Genomic DNA, 13,563 nt, shown 5'->3' on the forward strand with positions numbered 1-13,563 from the left:
GCGGCACGGTGGTTAGCACTGCTGCCTCACAGCATCAGAGACCTGGGTTCAATTCCTGTCTCAGGCAACTGTCTGTGTGGAGTTTGCACATTCTCCCCATGTCTGCTTGGGTTTCCTCCGGGTGTTCCGGTTTCCTCCCACAGTGCAAAAAAAAATGTGCTGGTTAGGTGAATTGGTCATACTAAATTGCCCATAGTGTTAGGTGAAGGGGTAAATGTAGGGGAATGGGTCTGGGTGGGTTGCTCTTCGGAGGGTCGGTGTGGACTTGTTGGGCCAAAGGGCCTGTTTCCACACTATAAGTAATCTAATCTAAGTAATCTAATTTAAGATGAACATGCCAACTCCATAGACAGTCACCCAAGGCTGGAACTGAACCTGGGTCCCTGACTCTGTGAAAGTGAGGGCTGCAAATGCTGGAGATCAGAGTCAAGATTAGAGTGGTGCATTCCTGATGAAGGGCTTTTGCCCAAAATGTCCATTTTCCTGCTCCTCGGATGCTGCCTGACCTGTTGTGCTTTTCCAGCACCACACTAATCTTGACCCTGACCCTGTGAGGCAGCTGAAACTGATCAGAAATTTCTAGCCAACCTACAAACTTTCCAAGTACTGTGGTCAGGAGCTAAATGTTTGCCTGGAGATATCCTTCTGGCAGTAGACCAGAGCAGGGAGCCAGAGCTTTAACTTTGAGGCTCTCAGTTCTACAATATAATGGAGCATGTCAGGCTAAATTCTATAAAGGGTTAACTGTTACAGTGTATTACATTATAGTAGGAAGCGACACACTCTCATGTAAACTGAAAGGTGAGGAAGTAGCATGGAAAGCTAATGTATGGGAGTATCCTAATAACTACAAATAAAGTAAAGGTAGACTATTTTATGGGTAGTAGTCTTCAAGAATTATTGAAACAACTTGAACCCAACAAGATAATTTATGGTAGTAAGCAGGTGAAATATCTTCCTCAACTGGAGAGTTTTCTAAAACTTGCATCTATGCCTGAATTGGGCTGAGGCACAAGCAGGTAAGAAAGAAGAGCAGAAGAAGAGCATCTGTCCCCTCAACACTGCCTACCCATCTTGGCTGGTCTGCCTGAGGCCTCAAATCCTCTTTCATGCCAGTTCCTTCTAGCCCTCGACTCCTTGGCATTTCAAAAATATATCTGCCTCCTCTTTAGATACTTACAATGATAAAGCCTCCATAACACTCTAGGTTGGGAATTCTGGACATTCTCTGAAAAAATTTCTTCTCTGAGGGTTGAGTACTCCAAACAGTCTCTACCCACTGAGAGGAGAAATTTCTTCATGTCTCAGTTTTAAATGAGTGCCCCTTTATTTTGTAACTATGTTAAACACTTACTTAGCCTTGGGTGACTCTCTGTGTATGATTTACATATTCTCCCTGTGGCTGTGTAGGTGTCCAGTCTCCCACTGTCCAAAGATGTGCAGGTTAGATGGATTGGCCTTGCTAAATTGCCTTGGAGTGTTCAGGGATATGCAGGCCAGGGGGGTTTGCCATGGAAAATGCAGAGTTTTGGGGATAGGATGGAGATGTGAGTCTGGGTGGGAAAAGCTGCATATGGCAAAGTTATTGATGCACTTTGTAAACATAGAACATACAGTGCAGTACAGGCCTTTTGGCCCTTGCTGTTGCACCGACCTATGAAAATAATCTGATGGTCATGTAACCTACACTGTTCCATTATTATCCATATGTATTTCCAATATCCATTTAAATGCCCTTAAAGTTGGCGAGTCTACTACTGTTGCAGGCAGGCCGTTCCACGCCCCTACTACTCTCTGAGTGAACAAACTACCCCTAACAAATGTCCTAAATTTATCACCCTCAATTTAAAACTAAGTACCCTCGTGTTAGCCTTCACCATCTGAGGAAAATTCAACAAAAACAGAAACAAAGGGCACGTATTTATACAATTAACAGATGGTTGTGAACATAATAATCTGACAGAGGTTCTAATGTCTTTTTATATTCAGTCATGGAACGTGGGTAACCTTGGCTAGCATTTATTGCCCATCCTTAGTTACAATTCACAGCAGAATACTTGTTGGAGTAATAGGGGATGCAATATTAGACAATTTGCGGACCTTGTAGACACAGGTGGCACAGTGGCTCAGTGGGTAGCACTGCTGCCACACAGCATCAAGGAGCCAGGCTCAACTGCAGTCTTGGCTGACTGTGTGGAATTTGCATGTTCTCCCTGTGTCTAAGTGAGTTTCTGCTTTCTTCCCACAGTCCAAAGATGTGCAGTTTAGGTGGATTACAGGGATAGGGTGGAATGCTCTTCAGAGGATCAGTGCAGACCGGTTGGGCTAAATGGCCTCTATCTGTTCTGTAGGGACTTTATGATTCTGAAAAGATTTGACTTTACCAAGGACAATGTTCTTAAGTAGGCAGGAGACAGAATTGATTGGTAGGCAATGGGTCAGTGGTGGTAGTAAGGACAAAAAGAGAGAGAGAGAGAGAGAGTCTGAATCCCTAAGAAACAGTTGAATTTCTCAGATTTAAAAGAGTGAAATTTGACAGGAGGTGTGTGGCATAAAAGGCAACTACTGGTAGCAGCTCAAACCGATGGTACGGAAGAGAAAGTCATAGACACAGGAATGGTTCCATTAAAAAAAAAGCACTGTCTTTTGATGCAAAAAGATGGGGCACTTTCAGGCAGTAGGTCAGATTGGAAAAAAGTGGCAAAACACTTGAAAATGATGAAATAGAGCGTTCACAAGTTATTGACAAAAAAAAGCACTGTCTTTTGATGCAAAAAGATGGGGCACTTTCAGGCAGTAGGTCAGATTGGAAAAAAGTGGCAAAACACTTGAAATTGATGAAATAGAGCGTTCACAAGTTATTGACATGCATTTCTTGGGAAAAAATTAAAGGAAGAATTGGAAATTAATTGGACTGCAAAGATTATGGTAGAAGATCACTAGGACACTAAATACTGGAGCAGCAACTTCAGTCTTTTAAGATTCTGAAATATGAGTACTCTTCAACCATTCTGCAAAATGTTACATGGACTTAGAGAAATAGAGCTGAATGTCTGTGAGAACAAACTATTACTTTAATGCACAGAGAAGAAGTAATTACTAAAGTATTGTGCTTAATTCAATCAGTGCTGTTCATTCTTAAGCAGAAAAGGATGTATGGAATTGAATTCATAGAATAGAAGAGATAAACAGTGGTGAAGGTTGATCAGGAGATTTTACAGCAGAACATCCAAAGTTATTTACAGGTTTGTGAAGATTCAAAACAGTGTATTGTACAACACTAAGCCCAGAAGCTAAACATGTCATGAGACTGAAAGCAGTCTGAGAAGACTGCAGTAGACAGAATTAAAAATCTGGGAGAGAGAGGGAGAGAGTGTGTGATTGCTTGAGAGAGTGTGTGTGCACACAGACACACATACGCACGTACACACATTCCCTCTTCCTCTGTCTCTCCCATACATACATATGTCTATGGTGTGAATTTACATTTGCAGATACATTCTGTTTTGTTCAAAAAGCACACAGTTTGTAGGCAGTCAGTCAATGTGAAATTTTAAATTCCTACTTTAGAAATAACAACAGTCTGACTCCAGGTTGGGACAAGACAGACTTTAATCTCACAATTATAATGCATTGCCTGAGCTGAGATGTCACTGTTCTTTAAATATGATAAAATCTTAAGTTATTCAGCGGCAATAAATTCTGAGATTTACATATTAATCAATTGAAACCTGCATCCCATTCTAAGTGATTACAGACTTAACAGCTATCTAAGTTTGTCTAATACATTGCATCAGTTGTATGACACTTTGATCTTTTTCTCATAAATTCTGTGTCCTGTGTATCCTGCTTTACTAGCTACCTGCCGAAGGTGCAACACTCCAAAAGCTTGTACTGTATTTTCAAATAAACCTGTTGGACTGTAGCCTGGTGTTGTGTGATTTTTAACTTTGTCCACCCCAGTCCAACACCGGCATCTCCACATCATGCAATCAACAGAATTGACACTCAGTGGTAAGTGCAAGCTTCACAACCAACAGATCAGTTTCTTGGTTACATAGTGTTTGCATAGGAATACAGATTGATCTACTGAAGACCAGAGTCATTAAATATCTTTAATGTTCAAGAAACGTTGCAGAGTTATAGATGCTCATGGAAATGTAAATGAAGCAGCTAAATTTCTAAAAAAAATGCAGCGCTCAGTGAGCCATTTTTCTAGTTTTATGATGAAATAATGAATGTTGTTTGGAAAGGTATATGAAAATCATATGATAAAATCAAGGAGGATTTGATGTAATCAGAAATATTTATACACTATGATTTGGAATTACCTGCACTAAAAGCAGCAGACTCATACTCTCTAATGGGACTGTTTCCAATACAAATGGATGGAAATGCGAACCATTGTATCATGCCCCAAGCTCATTCATGGATTTGGAGAAGGGATATTTAGTATTTCAAAAAGGAAAATCAATTTTCTGATTACACCTTTGATCTTCACATTCCAATAGAAATAGACTACAAACCTTTGGTCATATTTGTGAATTCGAATGAGTTTACATCAATGCCATCCAGAGTTGAAAGGTTTAAGCTAAGATTGATGAGGTTTGATACTCTTATGGTAAATGCTCAAAGCTTGTAACAGAGAGAAATGTAAACAAATCAGAGTTTTGTTTTTGAGTATGGGTGACATATATACCAGTCTTGAAACCATATTTTGAGCAGAGAGAGAACAACAGACTATGATAGCTGATTTGCTAGTTTGCAATGATAATAATAATCCTAAAACCACTGAGATTTGAACTCTTACACCTGCATCCAGGTTATTTAGATATCATTTGAAGTGTAGAGCTCGAGCACAGTGTTTGGTTTAGTGGCCAGGTCTCTCGTAGCCATTAAAAAAATTGATATCCAGCTGAATGACACACACAATTCACAGACAAGAATCAAGAAAACCACAATGTCATTGCCTTCTCCCACAACTCAGTTTAAGCAGAAAACATTCATAATAACAGCCTATTAAATGGATTGAGCTGAAAGAGTTACATTGACACACATCTGAACCAGTGATAATATCTTTGAAAGGCATCATTTGTATTTGGTCACACAAGCTCACTGAGGTTTGCACAGGCTACTGGAAAAGCTGTGAGAGATGTCCGAACTGAAAAGGAATTACTGATAAAGAATGAGGACTTTTAATTGCTTCTTATGATTTACTGATCCTCAACCTTGCTGATTGGTTTGGTTGCACCGAGTGACCCATGAGAAACAGATTATTGATGCCTACTTTTCCACATATATTGATGGCGCAGGTCAAAGAGCACAGATTGAGAGGAAGTAATAATGGGAGAGAGAAGATACTCAGTGAAGTAAGCAGAATGAACACTATGATTATCGTAAAGGACCTTATTGACTCTTCAATGGGGAGGACAGAATTGGATCAAAAAGCAATTGCGATTTGGAGAAATAATGGAGAAGTCATCACATCTAAGATATTGCAACGTCCAAACTGACAGCCATAGCAAGATGCAAAAGAAGAGCTTTTGATTGTATTTGAACAACAGAGTGAAAATTAGAGACTAGAGACATTGCAACTCACAGAACTGAAAGAGGGCACTGAAGCAGATGGTCACAAACCATCTAATAGTTTGAAATCTGTTTAATTGCACCTACAGAGCCAACTGCAGAGTAAGAGTGACTCATGAGCTAAAGAACAGCAAGGTATTTTAAACTAGTGAAGCCACCACAATGCTCCTTGGTGAAAGAGAAAGTGAGAATCTCAGAAACCAAGAGGAAGGAGAGATAAAAAAGAACTTGTAAACTTAGCACTTGGTAAACAGTGACAGATTGGACAGAGTCAGCATGGGAATTTACAAAAGGGAAATCATGTTTGACAAATCTCCTGGAATTTGTCAAGGATGTAACTGGTACAGTGGATGTGGTTTACTTTGACTTTCAGAAGGTCTTTAACAATGTCCCACATAAGAGATTAGTATGTAAAATTAAAGCACATAGGATTGGGGTGGTAAACTAACATGGATAGAGAACTGGTTAGCAAACAGGAAACAGTGTAAGAATAAATGGGTCATTTTTTCAGTGGCAGCCAGTGGGGTACTGCAGGGATCAATGTTTGGACCTCATCACAATCTATATTAATGACTTAGATGAGGATCTAAATGTAATATTGCCGGGTTGGTTTGTATGACACAAAGCAGGATGTGAGCGTGAGTTATGATGAGGACACAGGAAAGCTTCAGTGTGATTTGGACAAGTTGAGTGAGTGGCATGACAGATTGAAGCATAATGTGGATAAGTGTAAGGTTATCGACTTTGGTAGCAAAAGGTAGGAAGGCAGCTTATCATTGAATGGCAATAGATTGGGAGAGATTGAGGGGCAATGAGACCTGAGCATCTTTGGACATTGATCACTGAAAGTAAGCATGCAGGTGTAGCAGATAGTGAAAAAGACAAATGGTCTGTTGGCCTTCATAGCAACAGGATTTGCGTACAGGAGCAGGATTTCTTGCTGCCATTATACAGAGCCTTGTTGAGACTACATTTGGAGTATTGTGTGTAGTTTTGCTCTCCTTATCTGAGGAAGGAAGTTCTGGCTCTAGAAGAAGATAAACAAAGGTTTACCAGACTGATTCCTGGTAAGAGCCAATATATGAAAAGAGACTGGAGTGGTCAGGATTAAATTCAATGGAGCTTTGAAGAAATGGGATTTGGGGGAGTGGGAGTCCCATAGAAACCTATAAAATTCCATCAGGGCTAGACATGGTAAAGGCAGGGAGGATGTTCCTAATGACTGGCGATTCCAGAAGCAGGGTTCACAGTTTGAAGTCACAAGGTAGGCCATTTAGGACTGAGATGAGGAAAAATGTTTTCACGCACAGAGTAGTGAACCTGTGGAATTCTTCCTAATGAAAGCAGTTGAGGACAAAACATTGAACGTTTTCAAGAAGGAGTTAGTTGTGTCTGGGGTTAGAGGGATCAAAGGAAATGGGGAGACAGCAGAAACAGGGTACTGAGTTGGATGATCAGCAATGATCATATTAAATGGCAGAGCAGGTTTAATTATGCTGCTCCTAGTTTTTATGTTTAAGAAGACAACATGGAGAGGGAATGAAAAATATTTTTTATTTAACAGAGCAGAAAGAGGCTACATATTGCAGGCAACTTCAAAATACACATCTGCAGGCAACCTGTGGAAGGGTTGCCTGGCTACTGAGGCCACTTTATATCTACACATTTTATAATTTGGAACCAGTGTGCCTCAAGATAGAAATGTCCTGACTCTCTATCTCTAAACTACACTGCCAGATAACTCTTCCCAAGGTGAACAATCTACAGCTTCTAAAGCCTGCCCACTGTCCTTAATTGGACAGTGAACCTGCCCTTTAGCCACTAATTGTTGAAAAGTATAGCAAGGTGACTATTACCCCTGAGTGAAGGACAGTGACCTCAATTTGACTATGACTTTGAAATCTGGAAGCAAAAGGCAAAATCTTATTTTACTTTGAGGAAAATTCATAATGAAACTTCTAGCGTGCTGTGTGTTTATGGTAGAAGCTATCATTAATTCAATTTGAAAATTGATAAGGGAATATTTAGCACTGGCAACTTTTTGCATAGCTTAAAACAAACAGGAAATGAACTTTGACATAATGAACTGATATTTATTTTGTGCAAGTTTTTTTACTTCACGATCATGATCAGTCTCTCCTGTACTCGAATGCTGTATTTCTTTGAAGAATAGTTAAGTTTGCATGTAACAGTGCTTTTTCAATTATTCATGTAACATAGGCATTGTTGGCAAATATTTTGCCCATCATTATTTGACTTTTAAAAAGAACTGAGATATTGAATAATTAATGGGCTTTATTTCATAATCCAGTATATCATGTCTTTAGACATTAAGTTATAAATTTAAGATGGTGGTTTATCTGCAAGTTATTTATTCTGATTAATCTATAATCTCAACAACATGAGTTACTTCCGACAGCTTTTTTAAAAATCTTTTGACAGTAACAACTTTTCACACACAGAACAGGTTTTGACCTTGCCAATCAAGTCTTCTCAAAGAGAATAAAAAATTCATCAGCCACAGGCAGAAGGATAATTGCTGAAAGCATGTCAATACATTTCTGCATCAGAAAACATATTTGAGAATAAAGCTGATGCTTTGCTGTCTGGAAGGGTCACTGTACATGGCAAAGATATCTATATCTGCACAATACTGAAGAGAGGCACAAAGGTGCATGGTCAATTGATCAAAGTGAGCAAAGTGGGGAGAAGTGAAGCACAGGATTGGAATTTAAGAACTACGCTTGCAAGACAATAGTGTTATCTATTTTCTAAAAGCTTATTTGGAAGAAGGGGAGAGTAAGGTATAAAAGTAAATTGTTGAGATGTGCATGCCACAAATTCTTCAACACTCCTTTCTGTGATACCTCACTTAGTCAGAACATTACTTTGGTTTGCAGCCTTCTTCGATCCATCATACAATATTAGAAATAATGCCGGGTTTCCATTCTGTAAGTAGGCATTTTAGGTTGTGTTTTTCAGAGACAAACCATCATTTTATTGGTAGTGTGTCCACTTGCAGTGTTATTTTCACAACTGAGAGCTGAGAGCTTATGGACTAGAAGAAGTGTACTGAGAGGAAACGGGGGAAATTGAGACAAAATCAAACTGTCTACTAAGTGATACCTGACCATTAAAGACTGATATATTTATACCATGGCTTCGTATAATCTTAACGCTGCTTAATTTGTTTCAAATAAATCTGTGTGCTTTACCTGTGTATCCATGACCAATTATTTCCATAACAGTTAGGAAGCAAGCTATTAGAACAGCCTCTGTTTTCGCAGTAAGCTCTTTCATTATAACACTGAGTGCAATACAAAACTGCTCTGGAAAAACTGAAGTTGCTTAAAAACATTATATAAATGCAAGAAATGATTCACATTCACCGAAGTGTGATTTCATTAAAACACAGGATTCTGAGATGGTGACATGCTGAGGGATGTTTCCGCTGGCGGGGGAGACTAAGACTAGGGGGCATAGTCTCAGAAGAAGGGGTCAGATATCTGGGGCTGAGGAGAAAGTTACTCACCCAGACAGTGAGTTGTTATAAAATTCCCAGCCTTGAGGTTTGCAGATATGTAGTTTTTGAGTATACTTGAGAGTCATGTTGACAGAATTGTGACCACTGAAGTTGTCAAATAGATCAGCCATGATGTAAATGGAAGGCACAGGTTCAAAGGTCTGTGAATCCTACTTCTGCCCCTCTTTTTAATTCTAAGTTTGTTTATTTTCTGCATTCCCTAAGTGGAATCAGTCACAGGAAGTGGTATGTTTGTTTCCAGCAGTATGTGACAATAATTGTGGGATTCTATGCCCTATTATTATTTATTGCGATTTGGCATCTCTGATTCTTGCATTAGGAACTGGTGGGTTTCTGAATATCAGAAATTAATTGATAAATTTAAGTATTTCTGTAACCATGATGAGTTCTGTTTTAAATAGTTTTTGAAGTCCAGCTTTAGAAGTAATGGATTTTTGTGTAAATTGTTGGGTTTTTTATGACCAAGATCAATAAGCTCCAGTTCAGAAGGTCAGGAGAGTTTTCTTTTTAAACTTAAAGTAAAAACCATAGCTTCGAGTGAGTTTTTCTTGAGTTTGGAGCAGTCTTGTGATGACCTTGGAATAAACCATTAAGAGCATACTGCTGAGAAAAGAAGGATATATATATATATATAAAATATGATTGGATTAGATTCCCTACAGTGTGGAAACAGGCCCTTCGGCCCAACAAGTCCACACCGACCCTCCAAAGAGTAACCCACTCAGACTCATTTCCCTCTGACTAATGCACCTAACACTATGGGAAATTTAGCATGGCCAATTCACCTAACCTGCACATCTTTGAACTGTGGGAGGAAACCGGAGCACCCGGAGGAAACCCACACAGACACGGGGAGAATGTGTAAATTCCACACAGACAGTTGTCTGAGGCTGGAATCGAACCTGGGAGCCTGAATTATGTTACCTTAGTGTAAGAACTGTATTGGTGTAAAGCCCTGAAGTGGTTTCTTTAAGGACCATACAGTTAAGCAAGTATATCACAGCTCCAGGAAGAAACTACCTGCTGTTCCCTTCTAAAAGTTGAAATCACAAATAACTTAAACTCCCATGGTGTTAGATACAGGGACTCCCGTGTGAGGAGTGTATGGGTGATATTTTCAATATTGTACCAGAAGTGTGTTTTGGTTACTATACAAAATCTGTTTAGTGTCTGTCCTATTTGTGAAGGTGAATTTTGGGATTAATAGGATTATACTTTAACTGTATGTTTAAATACCTTTGATTTTGTGTTATAAGTAGATGATTTCATTTATTCTATTTTATCTTCATTTCTTTTGTGGATAAACGTCTGCTTTATTTGGAAAACAAAACATGCAGCATTGTTTGCTTGTTTCAGCAAAAGACCGCTTTATTAAAATTAAAACAAGTCAAAATATGATGTTTCCAGTTATAACACCAACTTGGATCATAATAAGTAGAGCTAAATTTCACACAGCCAAGAAACTATGATGTGTTTGCAAATTCTATGAAGCACAAAAACAAAGCTGAGATTGTAGCTCATTCACAGTCATGTATCTTGTACTGATTAATATCATTGCTTATGCATAGAACATAGAACATACAGCAGTACAGCATAAGAATGGGCCCTTCAGCCCACTTTGTTGTGCCGAACAGCAACTAACTCTTTCTGCCTGTCATTGGTCCATATCCCTCCATTCTTTGCAGATTCATATGCTTATCTAAAAGTCCTTTAAATACTCTTATTGTATCTCGTTCAATCACCATCCCTGGCAATGCATTCCAGACTTTTATGATTCTCAGGGTAAAAAGCTTGTCACTCACATCTCCTTTGAATTTTCTCTGTCTCACCTTAAATGCATATCACCTAGTATTACAACTCTAGGAAACTGATTCTGGCCGTCAACCCTATCCAAGCATCTCATAATTTTATAAACTTCTATCAAGTCCCCACATTGTGGAACTTGAGGTGTAATTAGATGTGCATCTTAATCATAATTCAGGATAGATATCCCAGAAGTCTCATTAAAAGTACTTTTGAAATGACTGCTTTGTGTACTAAGCAGCACTGTCATCAAGAGTTGGTATCTTGCAATATATTTTATAATTTTAATCTGCAGAAAAGAAATTAATGATTTCATCTTATTAGTTATGCCTAGGAGTTCAATTTTATTTTCATTTGAAAATAAATGCAAATTGCATTAAGGAACTATTACAATGCTCAACTCATAGTCTTCTCAAAGAGCTGGGGACTTTTCAACAGAAATTTCAGAAACATGATGGCCAAAATGCGCACAGTAAAGTCCCATAATGCTTGGAGAATTTGTCTTTTTTTAAGTAAATGTTGATTCAGAGAAGAGCATCATGTTCTTCTTCAAATGGGAGTGGTGTGAAATTTTAACATTCACCTGTGAAAGCAGACAGAGCATTAGATCAACATCTCATGCACCACAAACAAGACTTGATCCCACAAACATTTGACTCAAAAAGCAAAAGTGCTGTCCACTGAACCACAGCTGAGATTGAGATTAAACACAACACATGGGCTGGACTTTCAACATCAGGAACTTGGAGATGGGGACCAATTCCTGGATTCAAAGCCACAAGGTGTTTTCCAGACACATCTTCTCAGATTTTGAAAGGGCCAGGCCAATTAATTGCAGGGAGCAGGTTTACATGGTTGGTTGGTGGTCTACTGAGGCTGAATGGTTAGTGGGAGGTCCTCCAGTAACAACACACCAGCAACCTCACTGGCTGAGGTGGTGGTTACCAGTTTGTGATGAGGGGGAGGGGGGCACCTCAACATGGTGATTCTCTGAAGAAGAATCCAATTTTGGTGGCGTGGCAGTCCTTACATTGGATATAAAGAGCTGTGTCTCTTGCAGAATCAACCATGGCTCCCTTTCCCTCCGACTTGCCCAATGTGAATCCTGCATGATTACCTGATCATTCTCCATGCTGATCTATCTTTCTGAGGATACAGGTTGCAGGCAAAACAAAACTTTTCATTATACTTAGGTACATGTGATAATAATAAATCAAATTAACTCAAATCAATTGGCTACCCAGCATTGGCCAGTGGGATGCCTGTTTAAAAATGATGGCAAACTGACATGATGAGTGGAGGTGTGCAATTTAGAGCTTGCCTCCCTGCCTGCCTTTAATCCCAATGCTGATCTGCTTGTAGAAACCATTTGTTATATGTTATTCGACCATGATAGTGTTTCAACTGAATCCAAAGTAATGTTCAATATACTGAGCAAATAAACTTCACATGATTTGGAGATGCTGGTGTTGGACTGGGGTGTACAAAGTTACAAATCCCACAACACCAGGTTATAGTCCAACAAGTTTATTAGGAAGCACTAGTTTTCAGAACTTGATGAAGCAGCAGCACTCCGAAAGCTGGTGTTTCCAAATAAACCTGTTGGACTATGTGCTGATGTTGTGTGATTTTAAACTTCACAGTCAGTGTCTGCCTGACGATACAGCTGTGATTTACATTGTAGGAATTTTCATGACAGAATCTTTGAATGTAACTTTGCAGCTGATACTAGACAATAGCTTTGTCTCTGGGCTGGTGAAGATATTCTTGAAAATAAAATAATTTTCCACATTTTACCACCCAGTGATCAGGCCCCTGGAGTTTTATTTCCATTTAACCATTGATGAGTTCAGTTAACTCACCACAGACCAGGAATCAAATCCAAACTAGGGTTTCCAAATCTGGGGGTCATCTGCTCATTGGAGAATATGACAAGTGGTAACTTCTAATGTTATATGAGTTGTTGTTCTACCAATAGTGCTGTGGCATCCTGCTCTTGAGTGAAACTCCTTTCAAACTGCATTCCAAAGGAAAGGAATATTTTCAGAAATCAGAAATCTAATTCAGAACAAGCTTGGCAAATGCATGAGGTACTCTATTTTCAATGAAGCTGTGCCAGATAATTTCCGGTAATCAGCTATGATACTGCTGAAGTGATTGAGACAGGATTCTATTCCTGTTGTTATCAGTGAGAAATGTGTTCACATGGTGTTGCTCCCAGTTGTGCAGTACAGACTTGTATCAATTCCAGAGATGCAGGCAGCGCAATGCCTATGTTGATAGCTGCCCACCTGCTGTCTGCCCCTGGGAATCAGCACAATGTCACAAGAAGTTGTGCCAGGCAAACAAATTCCTTTCTCTGTTGAGTCTTTTCAAAACCTGTCTGACTGGCATTTGCACTTGGTTTTAACCTATCCCTCACATCAATAGCCAAGTATACAAATGCTGCTCTTTAAGTCCCATTGTTAAATATTATGTATAGGTCATAACATAGCAACATCAGCTATCACGGGGCGGTAACCATGATGCTGGTCATGGGCATTATTTCCAGACTTTCAGCAAGAACAAACAAAAAATAAAATCAAAGAGAACCATGTTCTCACCAAACCTTTGGTGTAAACTCCCATCAG

This window comes from Chiloscyllium plagiosum, chromosome 6, assembly GCF_004010195.1.
Source record: "Chiloscyllium plagiosum isolate BGI_BamShark_2017 chromosome 6, ASM401019v2, whole genome shotgun sequence".
In the NCBI taxonomy this organism is placed as follows: Eukaryota; Metazoa; Chordata; class Chondrichthyes; order Orectolobiformes; family Hemiscylliidae; genus Chiloscyllium; species Chiloscyllium plagiosum.